Genomic DNA, 23291 nt, shown 5'->3' with positions numbered 1-23291 from the left:
TCTTTCTTTCGAAACTTCATTAACAGAGGAAAATTTCAGCTGACTGACTAAAACAAAACAAGCAAACAAACAGCTCCTTAAATAAAGGGAGGCAAGAGGGCAGTAGCTTAAGCTTACTCAAATGGGCTTTCCGCTACTAAGAGTTGTTATGATTCTCTTTATGAGTTGTTCACGGGATTCTTATTCTTTTCCGAGGGAGAGATGGCATGACTTCACCGGAACAGTAAGTTGATCCCCTCGAAGACGAATTCATTACATCCCAGGAAGTTGACTGGCGAGACCTTAGGCTCGGAGGTGGCTGTCCTGCTTCTCTTTTAGGAGAGATCGAACCAACCGTGGACAAGTAAGTTGATTGTGTAGTTCCGGATTGAGGGACAACCGACCTTACCCTTACCTTAGATGGGGCTACTCGCTTTGATCCATGTGCCCAGAAGTGGTATGGCTATGCCTGCGTCTTTCGACGATAAGACAGACCTATGACGGAAATGGATTGAATCTTCTTCCTCAAGGAAGTAGAACTCTTAGATCACTTCCAAAACGAAACCTCTACTAAGAGAATCGACGTTTAGGGATGAAAATAGCGTCCATAGACGGACCCAAAGACGCATTCTCATGCATGCATTCATGAGCCCTTAGGAACGAAAGCCAAAGTCGACTATACAGGATATATAAACCTCAATGGGAGTGACTTTAGTTCAGCCCTTTAGAACTGGTTACGTGGTTGATTAGATCCAAACCGAAACCGTACCTAAGAAAAACTCACTTTTAAGGAAGCCAATGAGGGTGCAAGCATCATAACGCGAATTCTAAGGCTGACGAGAGGCCTTCTGGCTTCAGACTTAAAGTAAAGTACCGATTGACTTATTCAACTGATTCCGAAACTCCTGCTGCCGAAACTAGAACTGCTGAAAGGGCTGAACCAACGGCGCTTCCAATCCCACTTGGTGGCGCTTCCTCTCCTGCTTAGTCTCACCACTTCCTTCCTCTTCCTCTTCCGCTTGGTAGAGACAAGAACCTCTTCCTTTCGTACGTAGACTAGACTTCGCAGATTCCATCTCCTATCCCTAAAGGGGTCCTCTTTTGCATGATTCGGCGGATTCGATTACAGCAGATGTAGGTAGTACTATATCTTCGGGATCTTCGGGCATTGTTACATCTGACGATGCCCTTGCTTGATATGGAAGACTTGATCACCGCTTTTATGTCTTTGATACAGACAGCACTCTAGGGTCACAGGTAGCGTTGGGTTGGCTACGAAGCCTTTCTCTGGAAGCCGTCATAAAAAGCTACAGCCAACTAGCAGACAGAGCTAGTATCCATCGTTCAGATACAGTCTGACTCTTCCGATAACAGAACTGGTGTCAACTAAGCGAAGAAAACAAAAGAAGATCGTCGAAGGTGTAAAGACCGAAACCTGGAACCGAAGGACTTCTTTGCTAAGGAAGCAAGCGAGAAAATAGATATGGGAGGGGCTTTGCTCAATCCGTAACCAATCGATTACTGGATGGAAGAATGGGAAGCTACGAAGGCAAAAAAAGAAAAGCGTTGACCAAGAACAAAGAACAAGAGCTAGAATGAAAGGAATCGTAAAAGAACTCTCCTTCTCTTTTCTGCTGACTATGTAATACAAAAAGATTAAACATCTCTCCTATCACTGCCATCTCTCGAACTGCTGTTCCCACCTCTGGATCTGCCTCTACTCTGGTTAGTACTGATGCTATTGCTGAAGCTTCCGGCTCTCCCCCGGCTCTGGATCAATTGATGTTGGATCTTGACCTGGAACAGAGCGAGGGTAAGTGAGGTAATTTTAATTCTATTTTCTTTTTGATATGGAATTTTTTCGATATGAAACTGGAAATGAAACTATTGGCTCTCAAACGGACTTTGCAACGGCTGGGGCAAAGACTCGGGTAGTGCTTCTTCAACCGGGTTCTGAGACGCTTATGCACCTGAATTTGCTCGATTCTGAACTTGAACTCCCTTCCCTTTCCTTTGGGAGTGATCTATGAGTGAGCTCTCTCGATTGACTATGAGTGATTTCCTTCGTCTTGATGGAGTCTTTTCCTCTGATCCTGTGTATGTGGGTGGGTAACGTGTTTCCTATCGATTCAGTCTGAGCCCCTAGCTTTAGCTTTCCCTGTGTTCCCTTGCTCGGCTCGAGTGAGCTCTCTCGTTGCGAGTGTGCCTCTTCCCTGGGATTGAGTGAGCGAAAGCCTAGATTATGCGAGGCGTGGCTCTTCCTTTCACTTCGGAAAGAAAAGAATTTATGTCAATTTATTTGAATGGAGAAAGAGACTCCTGGAAAGTGCTTTATGAGGGCTTAGATAAAGTAGAATTTAAATGTGGAGAGAAAGGACACAAGGCAGTGAATAGCCTTAAAAAGTCAAAGGAAAGCTTCTGATGCGGCATCTGAGGACAAGAAGAGAAGCTCTTCTAAAGGCCGAAGAGAAGCCTTGTTGAGATAGGGGTTGTTTTCATAGAGAAGGTAAGGAGAAAGAAAGTCCGGCAAAGGTGAGGGATCCGGAATGCTTCTGGAAGGTATGCATGGTCTTCTAAAAGCAAAAGACAAATCTTTTATGAACTAAAGAACAATAGGCATATTGATTTCTTATATGTAACAATCAGTACTTCCAATTTCTATACTATCTTGTTAAAGAGAAAGACTCTTTCTGACTATGATTGAAGAAAAGAAAGGCACTTGGCATGCCGGTGATGTTGCTTCTTTTGGGCCTTCAAAAACTTCAATGCTTCATGATGGGAGAACAAAAGAAAGTCCCTTTGAATGAGATAATGGCGCTTGCACGATCGCATCAAACTCGACGTCATAGGTTGCGCTTCTTTGCATCATTGACTTTTTCGCTAAAGAATGCCTTAGGTTGTCCCTCTTGACTTAGGACAGCGCCTATACCCAAGTGCGAAGCCTCGCAATCTACTTGAAAAACTTTTTCGAAATCCGGCAAGGCGAGTATAGGAGCACTTTTCTTTTCTCTTAAGGCATCTTCTTCTTGACTAAAGGGAAGCCTTCGTCGCCTGCTTTAGTCCATTCGAAGCTCCCTTGCTTCATGCAATCGCCGATAGAAATCGCCTTCAATTCCGTAGAAATCGCCGATAGAAAGTAGCTAGACCATGGAAAGTACGAACTTCACCAATGGTCTTGGGTCTAGGCCACTCGACTATAGCCTGAACCAACTCTTGATCGACTTTAAGGCCATCGGCGGACACGACAAAAGCGAGAAAAATCACGCTATCGGTCACAAAGATGCACTTGAAAAGATTCATAGTGAGCTTTTCTCGCCGTAGGATTTCCATCACCTGACGGAGATGATTTAAATGGTCCCGTTCGCCATAACTAAAAAGCTCTTTCTCATCTACATAAAGCACTACGCACTTAGCAATGAGAGGTCGGAGCACTTGGTTCATCATCTGCATTCAAGTACTTGGAGCATTGGAGAGGCCAAAGGTCAAACCAAGCCATTCGTCAAGTCCATCTCGCGTCTTGAAAGCGGTCTTCCATTCGTCACCCGGTCTAATCCGGATTTGATGATAACCACTTCGTTGGTCGATCTTGGAAAAGACTTTCGCCCCGGTCAAGATGTCGAGCATATCGTCAAGCCGGGAAAGCGAGACTTTCTGCTAATCTTGTTGATGGCACGGCTGTCCACACACATCCGAAATGATCCACCCTAACCTAGGCTAGGTTAGGGGGGCCGGAACCGGACATGGTGACATACTCTCTCGAATCAGCCCCTTCTTCAAAAGTTTGCTAACTTGTCGATTCAACTCGGCGTGCTCCATAGGACTCACACGGTATGCAGCTTGCTTTGGCAAACTCGATCCCGGAAGACATAGACATCTTTGATTTTGTATCTATTTCATATAGTTTTTGATAATAGTCATCTTTTTGCATAGTCAAGAGATTCCCCTATACTCAATTATGGCTTCTGTTCACTACTCTGGGCTTGCTATTCTTCTTTGAGTGGCAACTAAACTATATGAACCCCATCTTTCCAAAAGGAATAGGTCTTTTCCTTTCCCCAGCGAATGAGTAATCAGATGTAGGCTATTTTAATTCAATAAGTTTTCGCAAATAAATGCCTTTAGACCAGTTGTCCGTCCTTCCCTGAAGGAGGACTATACTGAGGACATCATGAGGTTCTTTGGGTGGTCTCATGATGAGATGAGACACTTTATGCTTGGGAGATCCTTAGATGTCCTTGCCATAGTACGAGCTTTTGGGGATCATAGAATAGGTAGTAGGACCTATCACTCTCATAGGGAAAATGCTTTCCTATTTTGCATCCTGTCCAGATTCCTTCTTCGTTCTGGGGCTCGTGGAGCCTCTCCAGCTATCATAGATGTGGTCCACCAGCTTAAGAAAGGGTATTATCTTATTCCCACTGTGCTGGCTGAAACGCTGAAGGGTCTTGACGTTATGAAAGAGACCCGTTCCCACCAAGGGGAGACTTTTACTGGGAGTCCTTATCTTCTTCAGGTAACCTTCCTTGCTCCAGAATTCTATTATTCATGGACAATTATTTGCAATCTTCTATTCACTTGAATGACTCTTGGACTTTGCTGTTTAGGTGTGGTTATGTGAGCGCCTTCGGAAGGTGAAACCTGTGACGAACGACCGCTTCCGGGTGAAGCATTACAGAGTCCGGACCCTTCTGGTGGATTTTTACAATGTCCAGGATTGAGCTGAAAGGCTAGGGACTCTGACAGACACGGACGTGGAGTGGCATTGCGGGTGGTGGAAGGATGATAGTCCTATTTCAAATTCTCCGGGTTATAACTATGTTCGGCTGATGGGCCTAACCCATACTTCCTTTTATCTTCCTTCTTATATTCAGAGGCAGTTCAGACTTATTCAGGATGTTCCACCAGTGGTTGAGGCCTACAAGATAGGACCTCCTGAGGCTTTGAATCCCGAGCTGGTGGGGTACATAGCTGAGCATTGGTATTGGAAGTTTCATTACGTGGACAGGGAATTTGTGGAGCCGCTAGACGCTCCAACTGAGGGATATAAAGAATGGATGAGGACACGAGCGGGTCTGCCTCAGCGTCCGAGAAGGAGCCGGTTTAGAGGGGAGAGTTCGGGTACAAAGAAACCCAAAGACGAAGATGATGATGATCCTGCCACGATCCGAGCCAAGATAGCGGTACTTCAGAAGCGCTTGGACGATATGGAGGATATAGACTAGGGTTATGTCTTTTCTGTTTTTACCTAGGATCAGCTTTGCTGTATCTTCCCTTCTCCTTTTGTCTTTTGTTGTAAATAGTGTGAAATGAATGAACAAAGGGCTTTTGTTTTTTATGTATAGCAGTGACCGTACCTGAAGAAAAATTCTTAAAGTTGCCTACGTATCCCTGGATGGTTCAGGGAATCAGGTCTTACGTAGTTCAGGGTACAATGGTAACCTTTAAACATGATATTTCTTGAGTTGGTCCATATTCGTCAAATAACGCAACTCTTCCCCATCAAGATCCACCAATCTGACGGCTTTTCCGGGAAGAATTTCTGTGATGGTAAAGGGGCCACTCCAATTAGGCTTGAACTTGCCCCGTGGATCATGAAGGGGTGCCCTCTGTTCTTTCAGCACTAGGTCTCCAACTTGCAGCTGTCGAGGGTGAACCTTTTTGTTAAATGCTCTAGCTACCCTGAGTTGATATTTATTAGTATGGTCTAGAGCACGCATTCTTTTTTCATCAATAAGGTTCAATTCCTCATATCTTCTCCTGAGCCATTCTGCTTCAGGGATCTGGCTTTCCATGAGGACCCTTAAGGAAGGTACCTCCAATTCGACTGGAAGGACTGCTTCCATCCCGTAAACCAAAGAATATGGCGTTGCCCCAGTAGAGGTTCGAATGGAAGTTCTGTAAGCCCATAATGCGTACGGAAGTTTATCAGCCCAATCTGTGTTTCTTTCGGCCATCTTCTCCAGGATGCGCTTCATGTTCTTGTTCGCAGCTTCAACTGCCCCGTTGGTTTGTGGTCTGTATGGCGACGACTTGTGTCTCTGGATCAACAATTTGTTGCATAATCTTTCCACTTGCCCCTGGCAGACAAGCTACCTTGATCCGAGATTTGTTCTTGAGGCATGCCGTGGCGGCAGATGATATTCTCTTTAAGAAACTTTGCCACCTTGGCTGCTGTGAGCTTGGCATATGACTGTGCCTCAACCCACTTGGTGAAGTAGTCGACGGCCACTAACACGAACTCATGTCCATTAGAAGCTTTGGGGGTGACTTTTCCTATAACGTCGATACCCCAGGTTGCGAATGGCCATGGCGAACTGAGGGTGTATAATTCTGAAGGAGGTACACGTATCAAGTTTGCAAAGACCTGACATTTATGGCATTTCTTCACATATTCTGCACAATCTGCTTCAGCGGGTATTCCAATAATACCCTAGTCTGAGTACCTTCTTTGCAAGCATCCTTGCACTCATATGGGGTCCGCATATATCCTGGTGTATTTTATCCATGACGGTTTGTGCCTGTTCTTCATCAACACATAATAATTGTATCCCGTCGTAGGATCTCTTGTACAGGATACCTTCGAGGAGAATGAATTGTGTTGCATATCTTCTCTGGAAGCGCCTCTCTTGTTTAGTGGCCTCTTCAGGATACTTCTTTTCCTGGATATAATCCACGATGTTAGCATACCATGGTCGACCATCTATTGTAAGAGCATTTATCTCATGGTAAGCTGGTTGTTCTCTTTGCTCCACAACGAATGGTCGAATACAATCATTTGGGTTGGCATCGACCATGGAAGCTAAGGTTGCCAATGCATCTGCAAAACGATTGTAATCTCTCTGGTAGTAGTCGAATGAGATGCTATGAAATTGTTGCGCAAGACTCTCAACGTACTCTTGGTATGGTCTCAACTTTTCATCTCTGGTCTTCCACTTCCCTTGCATTTGGCAAATGACAACTGATGAATCTCCATAGACCTCTAATTTCTGGATTCCGATTGATATGGCCGCCTCTAAACCTATGGCACAAGCCTCATATTCTGCTATGTTATTTGTACAACCTAAATTGAGCCTGAATGCCAAGGGTATATGAGATCCATCTGGTGTTATCAGAAGTATTCCTGCTCCATATCCCCTTTGATTAGCTGCTCCATCAAAGAATAACTGCCAAACCCCTACTGATTCAGTGGTTTCAATGTTAACGATATCTTCATCCGGGAAAACGTCCTCTAGGGGTCTGGTTTCAGGGATTGGATGGGCTGATAGATGATCAGCGATGGCCCTACCTTTGATAGATTTTTGTGTGACATGCTTGATGTCAAACTCTGAGAGTAATAGGAGCCATCGAGCGAGCCGCCCTGTTAGCGCTGGTTTCTCAAATAGGTACTTTATTGGATCCATTCTGGAAACCAACATCACAGGATGGGCAAGCATGTAATGTCTCAGGCGCTTCGTAGCCCATATTAACGCTGCACAAGTCTTTTCCAGGGCTGTATATCGTTCTTCGTATCCAATGAATTTCTTGCTCAAGTAGTAGACGGCTTGTTCCGCATGTCCTTCTGGACAATGCTGGGCCATCATTGATCCCATTGATGTCTCTGTGACTGATAAATACAGCAATAGGGGTTGCCCAGTAATAGGTGGCATCAAAACAGGCGGATTAGTCAAATATTCCTTGATATGATCAAACGCCTTTTGACACTGTTGATTCCATACTTTGGGTTGATCTTTCTTGAGTAATTTGAAGATAGGCTCACAGACAGTAGTTAGTCGGGAGATAAATCTGCTGATGTATTGAATCCTCCCTAGGAAACCCCTTATTTCTTTCTCCGTCTGAGGAGGAGGCATTTCTCTTATAGCCTTTATCTTGGAGGGATCTACCTCTATGCCCCTCTCACTTACCATGAAGCCTAGAAGTTTTCCTGCTGTTGCCCCGAAAACGCATTTCTGGGGGTTTAGCCTTAATTGATATTCTTTGATCCTTTCTAGAAACTTTCTAAGAGCTTCCACATGCCCCTGCCTAGTCTTTGACTTGACAATCATATCGTCAACATAGACTTCCACTTCCTTATGTATAAGGTCGTGGAGTACTGTGGTTGCTGCTCTTTGGTAGGTTGCCCCAGCATTCTTGAGTCCGAATGGCATCACCTTGTAATGAAATGTCCCCCATTGTGTGATAAAGGAGGTCTTTTCTTTATCCTGGGGTGCCATTATAATCTGGTTATAACCCGAGAAGCCATCCATAAAAGATAGGAGTGCGTGCCCTGCCGTGTTATCGACAAGGATATCGATGTGTGGTAATGGGAAATCATCTTTAGGGCTTGCTTTATTCAGGTCCCTAAAGTCCACGCACATTCTAACTCTGCCATCTTTCTTTGGGACGGGTACTATATTGGCCAGCCATTCTGGGTATTCAGAAACTTCTAATAATCCTGCGCGGAGTTGCTTTATGATTTATTCTTTTATCTTTAGAGTCCACTCAGGCCTCATACGTCGAAGCTTTTGCTTGACTGGTCTTACATCCGGGTACAAAGGAAGATGGTGTTGGACAATATCTGAGTCAACTCCTGGCATATCTTCATAAGACCAGGCGAAGACTTCTTCAAATTCCTTTAAGAGTTCAACTATTTGGGAAGTTTCTTGCTCAGAGAGGGATGCCCCAACCTTAATTTCTCTTGGCTTCTTAGCTGATCCTAGGTTAATAACCCTAGATTCCTCAAGAATTGCCTGTGCTTTCTTCTCTTTACTTTGTTGGATTAGCTTAAGGAAATCTGGCAAAGGGTCATCATCATTTCCATCCTCGAGCGAGGGTGGCTGAGAAGAAGAAGAAAGAGAAGGAGTGGAAGAGGAAGAGGCAATATACGCAAAAGGAACTTGCTTATTGATGCTGGAAAGATTTACATTGTAAAGAGTATTTACAGACCCTGACAAAGGAGGTACAGACTCTATGGACTGGGACTTGGTACTAGGTCCGAGCTCTGCTTCACTTTGATCCGCTTCTCTAGCTATTTCCTGAAAATGATAGTCATCCATGGTGTTCCAGTTGGGAATGGTTCCGTGGGCCGGATGAATCAGTAGCTGTGGGTTCATTCTTATTTCTTGCTCTACTGAGAGCATGGCTACCTCCTCCCCGAAGATTCCCTTGGTGCCCAGATCTGTTTCGCTCTTTTGCCAATCTTTGTCGAGCTTTTCTTTCCTGAGGGATGTAAGCTCGAACCAGTCATATTCATCTGCGAAAAAGATTTCGAAACCAGGGATTAATTCTTTTGTATCTGGATCGAACCAAGGTTGGGGGAATCCACAGTAAAGGTGCGAAAGCCGCTTCTTGAATGAACTGTCCATTTAAAGTTCTGGGGTAAGGGGGAAATTCATTTACCTCTCCTATCTTTCCTTTGTCCTTTCGGAAGAACCTGTCATCTGCAAGCTTCTGCCTCTTTGCCTGATTATCTAGATCTTCTTGAGTCGGAATATACCCTAAACCATACCTTCCCTCATTATGGTGAAGGTCTGGTATGGTGAGGATCCCCTGCTGTCTCTTTCCTAGGCCCATTCCAGGAAAGTAGTTCATCAGCCTGAACATATTAAGAACGTTGGTGTTCGGGCTGTGAGGAAGCGGGATTTTCTCCTGGGGAGGGTCGTGGATGTATGTTGCACAGATTTGTTCTAACCGGAACCCACTCAAATATACATCAGGATCTGCCGAGGGAGACTGGGAATTGCTCTCTTCTATGTTGGCCAAAGTGTTGACCAATTCTGGATCGGCTGTCACGGTAACAATCCTACCATTGTGTACAAACTTGAGTTTTTGATGCAGGGTTGATGGTACCGCGCCTATCTCATGGAGCCATGGCCTTCCAAGAAGCATGTTGAAGGAAGAAGGGATGTCAATCACTTGAAAGTCGACCGTAAAACTAGTAGGCCCAACAATAATATCTGTCGTGAGGATTCCTAAGTACTACGTAGTAGTAGTAGTACTTAGCTTCGGACTCCTTGTGTAGAGGGCTTAAGGTTCATTGGATCAAATCCCAGAAATTTTACTGTTCTCAATGGGCAAACGTTCAGAGCCGAACCATTGTCCACCAAGACTTGTGGGACTCGATTTCCGTTACAGTCAACTGTGATGTATAATGCCTTGGCATGATCCATCCCTTCTGTAGGTAATTCTGTTTCCGAAAACATGATGGAATTCACCGCGTAGACTGCCCCTACTATGTGTGCCAGTTGCGCAGGGCCTGTTTCTACGGGAACATAGACTCGAGTCAGGGCTTTCAAGACTATGTCTCGGTGTGCCTGTGATGCCATGAGCAATCCCCAGATGGATACATTAGCTTGAGTCTTCTTTAACTGCTTTATTACTTCATTCTCTGGCTCTGGTAGTGAACTACTGCTGACACCTTGGTCTTGAGTGGCCAAATCTCTTGGTCCTCTCACTGCTAAACTTGATGGCTTGAAGGCTTTTCCACTTCGCGTCCCAGATTCTATTGGGTCACACTCAGAGTCTGGCGGCCCAAAGTATAATTCTGTATCGAACTGGGCAGCGAGGTTTTCTATTTCCAGATCCTCATCCTCATCTTCCCCGTCACTGATGAAGATGGTACTGATTAGGGGAAGGATAAGGATAGAAGGATCAACTGATGCTTTGTCCTCTTCCATCATATTAATTGTATGAGGTGGGGCCAGAGGATTAGTCATGACGTTCGCCGGACGACTACGGCGTACTTAAAACTTTTTCTGATCTAACAGGTCTTGGATGGCATGCCTTAGCGCAAAACAACTATCCGTGGCATGCCCTTTCTGCGTATGATACGCACAGAATAGATCAGGATTGTACCATTTTGGCGGAGGATCGGAGATAGGTCGGGGATCAACTTTGGTGATCAACCCTTCCTTGAGGAGTTTAGATAGTACAATACTTAAGGGCATGCCTGAGTCCGTAAACAGCCTTCTTTGCCGTGAGGCGGGTGCATCAAGTGTGAACGGTGCTGATGAAGATGGGGGAGCCGACGGTTGAGAGGCTACTGCATTCACCTCTGTACTTCTGGTTGGGAACGCCTTTCGAGTTCCACTAGTGCTAGGTATTGATTTCCCAACCCTGGGTAATTGATCGGCATGAATTGCATCCTCTATCTGCTGTCCAGCCTCGAGGAGTACCTCGAATGTCATAAGAGGTTGGGCAAACAGATATTGGGCATACTGGGGTTGGAGATTTTTAATCAACATTCTCACTTGCTCTTTCTCAGAGGGGCGGTCCCACATTTGGGCGGCCTTCTTACGAAAGCGTATCAAAAATGGGGTGAAACCTTCCCTCACTTCTTGTCGGGTCGTCTCCAGATCTCTTCTGGTCAGTTCCATCTCTGTGTTGTAGGAGTACTGATTCTTAAATGCTTTGACCATATCCTCCCATGTACGAGTTTGTGAATGATCCAGAGACATTAACCAGCGGAGAGCAGGGCCTGAAAGGGTTAACTGGAAAGCTTGCCCCATCTGCTGCTCACTGTAATTCTTGATTCTCATCTGTCCTATGTATGACCTCAGGTGTGCTCTGGGATTTCCATTCCCATCAAATTTATCTGATTTCCAACGGAAGTCTTCTGGTAACTGGGCTTCTGGGAAAAAGCACATGCCCTCAGAATCGAGCTCCGCACCTCTACTCCCTTCACATTCTTGAAGGCATGTTCTAACTTATCCAATTTTTCCCGGAGTGCCCTGGTTTCGACTGAGTCAGAGCTAACTTGGGGTGCCTGGGCAGGCATATAGACAACTTCCTCGTCTTCTATAACAGCTTGTGAAGCACTAGGCATATTTCCTAAGGACTTGCTAGGAGTTGTTTGCAATTGGTTCTGAGTTTGGACTAACAGAGTGAGGTCTGCCATCATCTTTTTCAATTCCTTCATTTCTGCCTGTAACTGGGTAACAGCCGGGGGTGGTTCTTCTGAACTCATGGTAGAAAATTGCTGGATGGGATGAGGAGGAGACTGGGGGAAGGTCGGCAACCTGGTCAGTCTACTTGAGGTCCGTGCCCACAGGGCTTGAGGGGGAGCCCTTCTCTTGGGCGAAATGGTGCCTATATTTTGAAAGAATGTTTAGATTTTTTTGTGGTTTATTCATTTTGAATGAATGAATGATTTCAACAAATGGGTTAGTCAAACAAAGTCAGCTCAAATGAAAACAATTCCCTGAGGCGCTGTCAAGCAGTGGAAACGCTCTTTAATTTGCGGATAATTAGTAAAGGATAATTAGTTGAGGAATTAATCAAATAAATCAATGGGCTTTTACGTTACGGTTTTTTCAGTGAATAGTCAGTTAATAGGAAGGGCAGGACGGCGCCATAGAGCTCGTCGGTTTCGGTTGGGGCTTGGTGAGGCGGTCCCACTTCTGGCTCCCTCAAACCTACTACCTCCTCCATCTCGGGAGGACTTGACGGGGGAAAGGGGCCCTCTCCTTGAGGTTCTTCGCTTGGGCGAGGTTCGGGAAAAAGCGGCTCCGATTCCGGTGGCCCATCCTCCTGTAAATGAGCTAGTAAAGCAGCCAATTGCTCAGCTGAATCGCTCGGAGACGGCGAACGTCGCCATTCCAGCAAGCCGTTATCTTCGGGACTCCCAAAGAAATGGAATTTCTCCACTCCTGTTTCAAGGGTGAGAAAGAGCGAAAGAGATGCCCCTACTGTTGTTAAATCCGAAGACCCGGAAAAACGCTCCAAACAGAGACGAACTCCCCGTATAAAAAGGGAGTATCCCACCTTTCTCAAAATAAGAAGACTCAAATCTATGTCAACCAGATAAAAAACTACGACTACAAACAAAATGAATAATATATAAAGAAAAATAGACTTTTTCGACACTGCAGGAAGAAATAGAATTGGAAACGTAGAAGTGAGCTGTGACTTATAAATCGGAAGATGAGGAGATAACGGGCGCATGATATTAGGTTGGATTAATGTTCATTCGCTCTGCTGAGCGACATACCGAAAAAAATAAATTAAAAAAGAGTCTCGGCTTGACTCTAATAGGGCGCCCTGTAGCCAGTGCCTAGCTCAGCTCCGAAGATTGACGAGAAGAGACCGCCACTGTACATCTTTCTTTCAAAAGATGAGAACACGCCCTTTACTAATATAATAGAAGGTAAGGCAAAAGCAAGAGTGAAACTACGAGCTAAAGGCAGGCGTACTCCTATTTTATAAGATAATATGATACCACCTCCCACTTTTGGCGCACTTGTTTGATGAGCTAAGCCTAAGCGCCCTATAAGTCAAAAGCTAGCCTTACAACTAAAAGCAAGGTCGAAATCAATCCCTCTTTTTCCTGTGCTTTACTAGTAGGGCTAATGAACGACCCTTTGATCTATGGCGTTCCCAGTTCATCAACCAGGTCTGATTAGAAATGCTTAAATGAGTGGAGGAAGGAAGGTGAGGAATGATAGCTGGAAGGAGTGGATGGAGGAAGGCCGGAAGTGAGGAAGTGAAGAATGCCGCGCTGAACGAATGAATACGAATGCTTTGATATATTTGATTGCAATGCGTCACTCTTCATCAACTTCTGACGTCAGAAGTCCAGGCTTAGACGGCTTCGAGAAGCTCCCTTTTTTTCCACCTCTAAAGAGATTTCATACTATTAGGAAGGTTGTGAATAGAGAGGGCAATAGACACAAGGACCGATACCCGGGACAAAGTGTTACTGGAGCACTTTATAAAGAATCCCCTTTTCATACTTCAATGAGTGGTGAGATCCCATTCCATCTGCCTTCCTTGCCCCAGCTCTGTTGTCATAATCTATGTCGTCCCTTCACAAGGGAGGAATTTCATGAGGTAGATAAGGTTTGCCTAGAGATAAGGCAAAAAGTCTGGATGGCCTTCGTATTGCTTTTCATCAGAACTACTGGGACATTGTGGTGGAGGATCTCTTTTCAATAAAAAAGGAGTTTCAAAGAGACGGGCAAATGCTTTGGGCGATCCATAAGAAATTCATAGTTATGGTTCAAAAAGACAAGGGTGGTGGTTTTATTTCAGGTCGCATCAGCCTCTGCTCATCCTCATATAAGATCATGGATAAGGTGCTCTCACTCAGGATGGAGATTATACCATTCATTATTGCCTCTGCCCAAGGTGGATTTGTGAAAGGCCATCAGATTCACGACGGTATTCTTCTTGCCCATGAGAGGTCCTCGATGCTCAGCTTAAAAGTGGTTCTCCAGGAGTCATTCTCAAGCGTCACATGCGGAAGGTCTTATATATGGTTTACTGGGGTTTTCTGGACAAATAACTAGAGATAGCTAGTCTTCTCTCTGGCATCATTAGATCCTTGCATATCAAAAGTGTGATATTCATCTTGATTAAAGGCTCTCCCATAGATTCTTTCAGGGGCACTCGATGCCTCGGACAAGGCGCTATTTAGCCCTTATCTTTTCATCATGTTTGACATTGACGGAAGACTGATGGATAGAGCGACAATCAATCATAGTCAATTTTTAAGGTTTCGGAGAGATATATTATCCAAGTCACCTTACAACGAGACTCTCATTTTCTTTGAAGGTAAAACCCCCTCTTAAAGAGACCCTTTATTTCAGACTTCTCAGGCCATTTCTGATCAAATTCTCAACTTTAAGAAGAGCCGCCTCATAGGTATTCACCCCAATCCCTTATTAGGTTAGGCAACAACTTGAGCAGATTATTGGATGCATTTTCCATTGTCTGCAACGTATCTAGCATCACTTTATTCAGTAGCAAATCAGGGACTCGATTACTGATAGGATGTCAAACTTTTCACTTGGAAAGGTATATGCACGTCTCTAGCAGCTAGCGCTTTAATCGTAAGGGTCACTTTACAGAGTATACCTCTCTCTTTCTTGTGTGTATGCCGGCCAAGATTGAGGAAGCCCTTCACAAACAAGATCATGAGAGTTTCTTTGGAATGTCTTTGAAGATGGCTACCATCTTTCACCTAATGAGATGGCAGTTGATTTTTCGTCCCCTTTTGGAAGGTGGGCTGGGGTTGGGACAGAGACACTAGGTGCTTAAGAAGCTGATGCCTCTGCTATTCGTGGTCAAACTTAAGTTGGTGCTTCTCCTGCTTCTTCTAGCTCTTGGATCTGGATCAACATAATCAACCGCCTTAGCTACTACTCGTGCTGCTACTTTAGATGCTGGACTGGATGCAGGCACTCCATATATCTATAGATATATGTGGATATGCAACTGGCAAATGCTTATGCTTGCGATTGGTTCTAGTGTGCTGAGACAACCGAATCTACTGCTGCATTAATGGCTTAAACAACTGAATAAACAACTGATTCAACTGACTCAACTTCGACTGCTTAATCGACTGAAGCAACTGGATCAGGGTAAACAACCATTGATGCTGGTGGCTCAATAACATATCTTAGGTAACCTGTTTATGCACGTCGCTACCCCATCATGAGAATGTATGACATCCGCCGCCGGGTATCGAAATGAGAAGGATGGACTCCTGCCAAAAGGGATGGTTGCCTTAGGACAAGGGACAACTACCTTAGGACAAGGGACAGCTACCCTAGTACATCCTGCCAAAGAGATGGCTACCTTAGGGCTTTAGGGACATATGAACGTTAGCCGGACAGGTCCAACGACGAAACTGGTCTTCCTAGGTTCCTATTAGTTGGGGTTCTCCCATAGTGGGCCATCCCATAGGGGTAACAACTCCCATAGTGGTGGGTTTTCCCCCGGGGTTTCCCCTATAGTGCAGCGGAAGCAAAGCAAGCAGGAGTAGGGACAATTTCAACTGCTTCATCTGTACCCGCTCCTGTATCTTGGTCAACAGAATCCACAACTTCTGCTGGATATACTGCTACTGCATCAACCGACTCAACTTCTCCTGCGACTGCTACTGAACCGACTAGCTAAGCTACCTATGATGCTACCGTCTCTGCTGCTGGTGCTGGTGATGAAGGTAGTAGTGGATAAGCTGGGACGGGAAGGCATGTTACTGATGGAAGTCTTAGAATTCATATAGTTGTCATATCATATATAAAGAAAATGTACGTTGAGAAAACAATCTCAACAACCTAAGATATGCTGTTAGGAGGTCTTGTTGTTTGTCAGTTGTTACGATAGTTAAGTTGTTGTTTATTCTCCCGTATGTATTTCCTATATATTGATTCAATACACTTGCATGTTCATTGGGTTGACACCAACAGGAAGGGATGTTACTGATGGCTGGCTTTGGTAGTAGTAGTGCTGTGGGCTAGCTTGGCTCTTTCTGGCTTTGCTGGCTTTCTTCTGGCTTTTCCACCTAGCCGCCAGAGAGTAGGTCTCTCTCTGAGCGTATCACCTGTAGATGAGTAGCATTTAATGACAATACTTAGCATGTCGAAAACCTATAGATGGGCATTGCGTTGTAAAATCGGATGAACGGTTTCGAGTTCTGGAGTTGGGCCACAACGTATCATTAGGGGTGAGGCGGCAGCGCGCTTCTCGTGCCAAGTCGAGATCTTTGCCCCAATTCTCCTTAGACTTAAAGAGTTCCTGTGTGGGTGGATTCCCCTCCTCCGATAGGGCCAGCTCCGATCTGGACGTTGTGATCTATATCACATCGATGCGTTATGCGCTTAGATCTGTACATCTCATCGGCGTAAACTACTAACGATACCCCTTACTCCGAGGTCCCCTACCAACCAAAGCCGTCCCTATGCCATACTTGGGCACCTTAGGCATCATGGATGAAGGAACACCATGCATGATCCCAACAGTTAATGTGAAGACTAGTGTGCCCACTTTATCTGCCTTGCAGCTTGTCAAGGGAGTCAAGAAGGGCGAAGAAACCTTTGTGGCTGCGCTAGATGGGGATGAAGAAAATGGGTCAAGTGAGGAGCTACCGACTGTACTGTAATAGCAGAAGTCCTTGAAGAGTTTAAAGATGTTATGCCACCGAAGCTGCCGAAGAGACTTCCACCTAGGAGAGAGGTGGATCATCGCATTGAGCTGGAACCAGGGGCTAAGCCACCGGCAATGGCACCTTACAGGATGGACCCACCGGAGCTAGAAGAGCTGAGGAGGCAATTGAGGGAGTTGCTGGATGCCGGATTTTTTCAGCCATCAAAGGCCCCATATGGTGCACCAGTGCTGTTTCAAAAGAAGCACGATGGGAGTCTTCGACTTTGCATCGACGATAGAGCCCTCAACAAGGTAACGATCAAGAACAAATACCCCATCCCTCTCATTGCGGATCTGTTCGATCAGCTAGGAGGAGCACGGTACTTTTCGAAGTGAGATCTTCGGTCAGGCTACTATCAGGTCCGAATCGCTGAGGGCGACGAGGCAAAGACTACTTGTGTCACCCGATATGGGTGCCTTCGACTTTCTGGTGATGCCTTTTGGCTTGACCAATGCCCCAGCAACGTTTTGCACCCTGATGAACGGCCACCCCTACCTGGACCGGTTTGTGGTGGTATATCTTGATGACATTGTGGTCTATAGTGGGACGCTTGAAGAGCACGTGGAGCACTTACGAGCTGTCTTCCAGATATTACGCGACAACCAGTTTGATGTCAAGAAGGAGAAGTGCTTTTTTGCTCAACAAGAAGTCTTGTTCCTTGGACATCGGATCAAGGGAGGGACCATTTGCATGGACAATGAGAAGGTGAAGGCCATAGAGGAATGGGATCCCCCATCAAAGGTATATGAGTTAAGATCTTTTCTTGGCCTGGTAAACTACTATCGTAGGTTCATCCAAGGCTTTTCGGGTCGGGCTGCACCTTTGACTAATCTCCTTAAGAAGAACCAACCATGGCATTGGACGAGAGAATGTCAAGAGGCCTTTGAGGACTTAAAGGGAGCCATCATGGCTGATCCGGTGCTGGCCTTGCCGGATCATGCTAAGCCGTTCGAGGTACATACCGATGCTTCGGACTATGCCATCGGTGGAGTTCTTATGCAAGAGGGGCACCCAATCGCCTATGAGAGCCGTAAGCTCAATGACACCGAGCGGAAATACACAGTACAAGAAAAGGAGATGACCGCCATAGTGCACTGTCTACGCACTTGGAGACACTATCTGCTCGGGTCAAAATTCGTTGTCCGAACGGATAACATAGCCACCAGCTATTTCCAAACACAGAAGAAGCTCAGCCCTAAGCAAGCAAGGTGGCAAGACTTCTTGGCTGAGTTCGATATGTGTATCGAGTATAAGCCAGGACGCACGAATCTAGTGGCTGATGCGTTAAGTCGGAAAGCAGAGCTTGTGAGCTTGAAGCTACAGGAGAGAACTGCTTAGAGCCAGTTTAGGAGCACCCTTTCTGATAGGATCAAGGAGGGTCTACAATATGACGCAGTAGCTAGGAGCCTACTACAAGCTGTCAAGGAATAAAAACGTCCCTTTTGGGAAAAGGATGGTCTGCTCTACACCAAAGGGAAGAATCTTTTCGTCCCAAGGTGGGAAAACATACGTAGGGACTTGTTGAAGGAGTGTCACGACACTCGCTGGGCAGGACATCCCGGTCAGCACCGAACAATGACGTTGCTTGGCGCTCGATTTTATTGGCCTCAGATGAAAGAAGACGCGGAAAGTTATGTCCAAACCTGTCTTGTGTGTCAACAAGACAAAATAGAACATAAGAAGCCAGGAGGAGAGCTAGATCCTTTGCCTATCCTCACCAGACCATTCCTTAGGGAGCAGTGGTTCTTCGTACAGATTCGGCCTAAGAGCGGTGATTACGGGAGAATGTTTTTTGGTTCAAAACAATAAAATTCATCACAGGAGAAAAAAGACAGCGTAGACGATAGATTCATCGGATAAAGAGTAGGAACGGAAACGGAGACATTAGACGCCAGCTTAGACCTTGGTAAGCGTTTATTCTTCGAAACCTCAGCAGATATGGCAGCCTCAGGTTTCCTCTTTTTATAGGGCGGCCGTTAGGCTGCCAAAACAGACCTTGCGACCGCTTCTAAGCGACGTTTAATATCATATCAATAAAGTGGCAGCCTCATCAGCGGAACGGATGACGGAGACACTCGAATCAGACGCAGTGGCAATCTATTAATTAAATAGGCTGAGGAAAGGGGGTCTGCCATCGGCTGTTTTTCCTTACGACCAGGAATAAAAACCTCGGGAGCAGGGAGAAGAGCTCGAGCAGCAGATTGGCGTGTTTGCCTCAGGAACTTCTACTTCAGAAAGGCCGCCATCTTTCTTAGCAGCGGGGGAATTGGCGCAACTCGTCACGGCAACAGACTTGAATAAAGGACCATCAGGCAAATAGCAGGCTTGGAAAGAGTTGAGGCGCGAGTCAGAACTCTGCCACCAGTCATGGTAAATTACTAGTGATGTGGGCTTATAGTCGTTCGGCTGAATTTTCCATTTCACATCAGAGAAATTTGCGTAATGATCCCAAGCGGTGCGAATATCCTGGAAGGGCAGAAAAGCCTTGCGTACCAAAGAATTGAAACTACTACCGGGAAAGGAGCGGGCGGGGCAAGCTTTTATAATGAATTATACCAGACCTATACAACTCACATAGGTTTACCCTCCCTCCCTTGCCATAGCAGCGGCAACCCCAATAGAAGTGGTAATCGCAGCTCCATTCCCTCCTTCCCGAATAGAGGTTGGTAGTCCCAATCTCACCATAGCAGATCGAACCTCGGTACAAAGGTTTCATCGGCAGGATCACGCCTCCCCGCTATCCGCCTTTAAGTGATAGGGTTCCAAACCTTGCTTTCGCCTAGCTGTCTATTGAGTCGACTACTTCGGGTAGGGAGTGAATATTCGATGGATTTCATTCTGGTTTCGACCCTTGTGACTTCTTTCTTCTCTACAAATGGTAGAGCACAGGTCAGTAGAGCAGGTGTATCGTTTTCATAGCAGGCCTAGCTTCATAGCAGGTTCATAGCAGGCATAGCTTTTCTTCGCTCGCACGGTTCGCAGGTTGGAAAAGTCCCTTCGCAAGAGATAGAATCGGAAAGCCAGAAAGAAGAGTTTGTTTTCCTCCTTCTCGAACTCCTCTCCGTCCCTTGGAAAGACTTTTTCCTATGATGGTGATTCCTAATATGAACGAGACAGGGGGAACGACTATTGCTGGCCTGGCTACTCATCTAAGCTCCTCGCTCGTCGGTATTAACAAAAGTTCCAACCTGACCTTCTCTACCCGCACAATCGCCACACGTAATTGGCACACACGAAACCGGCCGGATCAAGGTGGCTTGCCTGCCCGCCCAAGCATTCAAAATGAGGAAAGAAAGAATGAAAGCAAGCTACTCGTCTCCAACACCGGATCAGGAGTTCCGGATAGCCCCTACCCTATGGTGATTCGTCTATCATCCATGGTCAGCTCTTGCTTCCACTCTCGTCGATGGGAAGCTCTTGTCTGGCGACTAAACCTCTTTTATTGACATTACCTTTGGTTTCTTCACCTACTCGTCCTCAATTAACATTCCCTTCTCTTCCCTTCTCCTACTCCCTGATCTACGACCACCCTTTTCTTCTTGCTCTTTCCACTGCAAGGTCTAAAGACGCCTTTCTATATAGACTTTACGGATAGGTCTATATAGTCCTGTTCTGCCTGTTCTGAGTTGTCTATCTCCTCCTCAATCCGTTTGCCGGGCCTGGTCCAGGTTCGGGTGGGAATGCTCGCTAGGGAATAGAATCATTTTTTCAGGCAGGTAGCCTGATCTACGACCAACCTGCTCCTTCATCATCGGCTTGTTGGAGTGGCGGGGAATCTGGTACTGGCAATCCTAGAGGAGATTCGAGAGAAGTAGGAGAGGAGAGGGTAGGGGTTGACATTCGACTATTCCCTTATCGGCTTGGGCTATCTCTTCTCGGCAAGCGAAGGGTCCAAAGGACTATCATATTGATAGGGGCGATTCGAGTCATCGATTCAATCCCCACCCATCAGTCTCGTATACACTTAGAGGGGTCCGTTCGGATGCGTCGGAACCCCAACATTGATTTATCAATTCAAATGGAGTTGGCGGTAGGTGGGCTTGCGGAATCAGAAAGAAGTGAGTCGGGTAGTGCGCATGAAGGAATGGTTCTGATCTCGCTTGCTTTTATCCGCTTTCCTTGCGTTATTGTCTCGCTTCGCTCGTATGATTTATGGCTTTTATCTCCACCCGCAGCCTGCTTTAGTGCTTTCGAGCTTTTAGCCGGAATCAAGACTTGAAAATCAAGCCAAGTGCCATCAAGCTCGCCTACTGACTGATCAGGAGAATTTGAATCGCGGATTCTTGGTTTATGGCTCGTTCTTTCTACTCGCTCGCAGGCTCGTTCTCTCCACGATAAGGATTTTGCTCTCGCTCCTCTCGTCGCTCGACTTGGATTCAGTCATGACTCGCTGTAGACAATTGTGGGCTTTCCGCAGATTCTTTACTTGAATCCCTGTCCTACTCACTTCCTTGCTGCTTTATCGCTTGCAAAGGTTTCTTAGTAGTTATGTGTAGTCAACTTTGCAAGCCCTGAACTTGAGCTCACATGCCAATACTTGCCTACCTGCCGGAAAGAGAGAAAGAAGAAAATCCTTGATGACTCGCTTGGAAAGAAAGATAGTGAATTATATCCGCTGGCTCGCTTGCCAACGGAACGAGACGGAACTTTCTTCTTTCTTTAATCCAAAGAACGGACAGCTTTCGAGCTTGACATCTGCTGAACAACTACACTCTTCCAGAGCCTCGCGTGCTTTCTCAAAGCGTTGCTAGCTGAACGGCTGAACAACTAGCTTTAGGCTTACTCGTAGCGTTGCTAGCTTGACGACTTTCTTTCTTAGAACTTTTTGGATTTATAAAGAGGCCACCAATTAATTCATTATCATACTCTAAAAAGTTAGAATGGCTTAATTGGTTTTGGTTTGGACTCTGCTCTCACTAACGTCGTAGAAAGCCATTCGTCAAGCGACCAAGCAATATGTGTCAATGTACTCTTTCTGTACCCCGATACCTATTGAGGTTTGGAACCCTGCACTCTCGTAGTAAATTCTCCTTTCCTCGATGAACTGATGAACTAAAGTCCGGGCTGGAACAAAAATCTCATTAGATGTGGAGCGCGATAAAATAATTTTTCTCTCCAAGCGAAGAAAAGAAGAAACTCCATGAGCGAAGAAGAAACTCCTGAGCGCTAGCGCGCCAGAACCAAGCAACGGCTAGCGCGCCAGAACAACAAAGACAAGGCTTCTGTTGTGCCCCAGCAAGAAAAAGCCTACCGCTATATAAACGGGCTTACGCCCATGCAACCAAGCAACGGCTAGCTGATCTACGAGCACCGTTGCGCTAACGCAGCAAGAAAAGCGCTAACGCCCCAACTATAAACGGGCGTGCTAACGCGTCAAAGCATGCTAACGCGTCTTAGTAATAGGTTTGTGAGCTGATCTACGAGCACCCTTGCTTCTTTGGTCTACGATCAGCTAGCGCTCAGGAGTTTCTTCTTTGCTGGGTGTAGCGAAGAAATAGAATCGGAGTGCTATTTACATGTACATATACAAGAATTTACATGTAAATTCTTTTAGAAAATAATTATAGATTGATCTATATCAATCCCATATCTTCATACAATAGATAGTGTGGTAGAAAGGTGCATCTAGTTCTTTCTACCATACTATCTATTGTTTTGGATCTATATACCGCTGATTCAATCCAGTCCACTCATTTCATTTAAGACTTTGTAATCCCTTTCATTTCTTCAATCATTGATAAGAACTAATAAATAACTCAAGTTTCATTCAAATGCATCATGAGAACTTACTGTTTTTACGTAGATGAAAAGTTCTTAAGCAGTAGGAACTAGAATAAACAGTGCAGTAGCAATAAATGCTCGGTACTTCCATAATCTCATCATCTTTTTTTTTTCATTCTATATCCCTCCCCAGAACAGAAGGAGCGGATCTTTGATCTTTGATTAGTATCCCCTTTCCTTGGATTGGGACGCATACATCGAGAATCCAGTGTGCAATTCATTTTGATGAGATAGATAGATTGTCCCCAATTAGTCATATAGGTTACACAGAATCGGAGCTAGAAGAAAGGATAGGAAAAATCATATCATAAAAGTACTCTGTCGGGGTAACTATTTGAAGTAAATTTCGTATCGTAAAATAACATAAAGAAATTTATGTGCTCCCGGGAAACATATTACTCTATTCGATTGATCAGGAACAATCGAAAAAAGCCAGACCAGTACGGTATCTCTTTGAATCCTGAATATGGTGATACCTCCGATTGTACCAACCTACATATGTCTCTCCCCCATCAATCGGTACTAGTTATTGTCATTTGGATTCCTTGACTTGATTTGTCCGATGAGAAATGCGAAACGAAAGAAGGATCCTCCTGCTGGGAATTAGATCCTGCTCTTTGTCCCCCCT

At 45.4% G+C, this 23291-nt stretch overlaps 2 long non-coding RNA genes across 2 annotated transcripts; one reads left to right on the top strand and one right to left on the bottom strand.

Moving 5' to 3' along the window:
* Positions 1-1152: 1152 nt before the first annotated feature.
* On the bottom strand, positions 1153-20491 carry LOC122647655. Its single transcript, XR_006330945.1, has 4 exons — positions 20335-20491; positions 4498-4505; positions 3689-3693; positions 1153-1296 (listed from the first exon to the last, which is right to left on the bottom strand). It is a non-coding gene; the product is annotated as an uncharacterized LOC122647655 (long non-coding RNA).
* LOC122647656 lies at positions 12906-19210 on the top strand. The gene is made up of 3 exons (XR_006330946.1): positions 12906-12916; positions 16150-16153; positions 19121-19210. It is a non-coding gene; the product is annotated as an uncharacterized LOC122647656 (long non-coding RNA).
* Positions 20492-23291: the final 2800 nt, after the last annotated feature.

Source organism: Telopea speciosissima, unplaced genomic scaffold (genome assembly GCF_018873765.1).
Source record: "Telopea speciosissima isolate NSW1024214 ecotype Mountain lineage unplaced genomic scaffold, Tspe_v1 Tspe_v1.0109, whole genome shotgun sequence".
NCBI lineage: Eukaryota > Viridiplantae > Streptophyta > Magnoliopsida > Proteales > Proteaceae > Telopea > Telopea speciosissima.
This window is presented reverse-complemented; position numbering and strand designations above follow the sequence as displayed.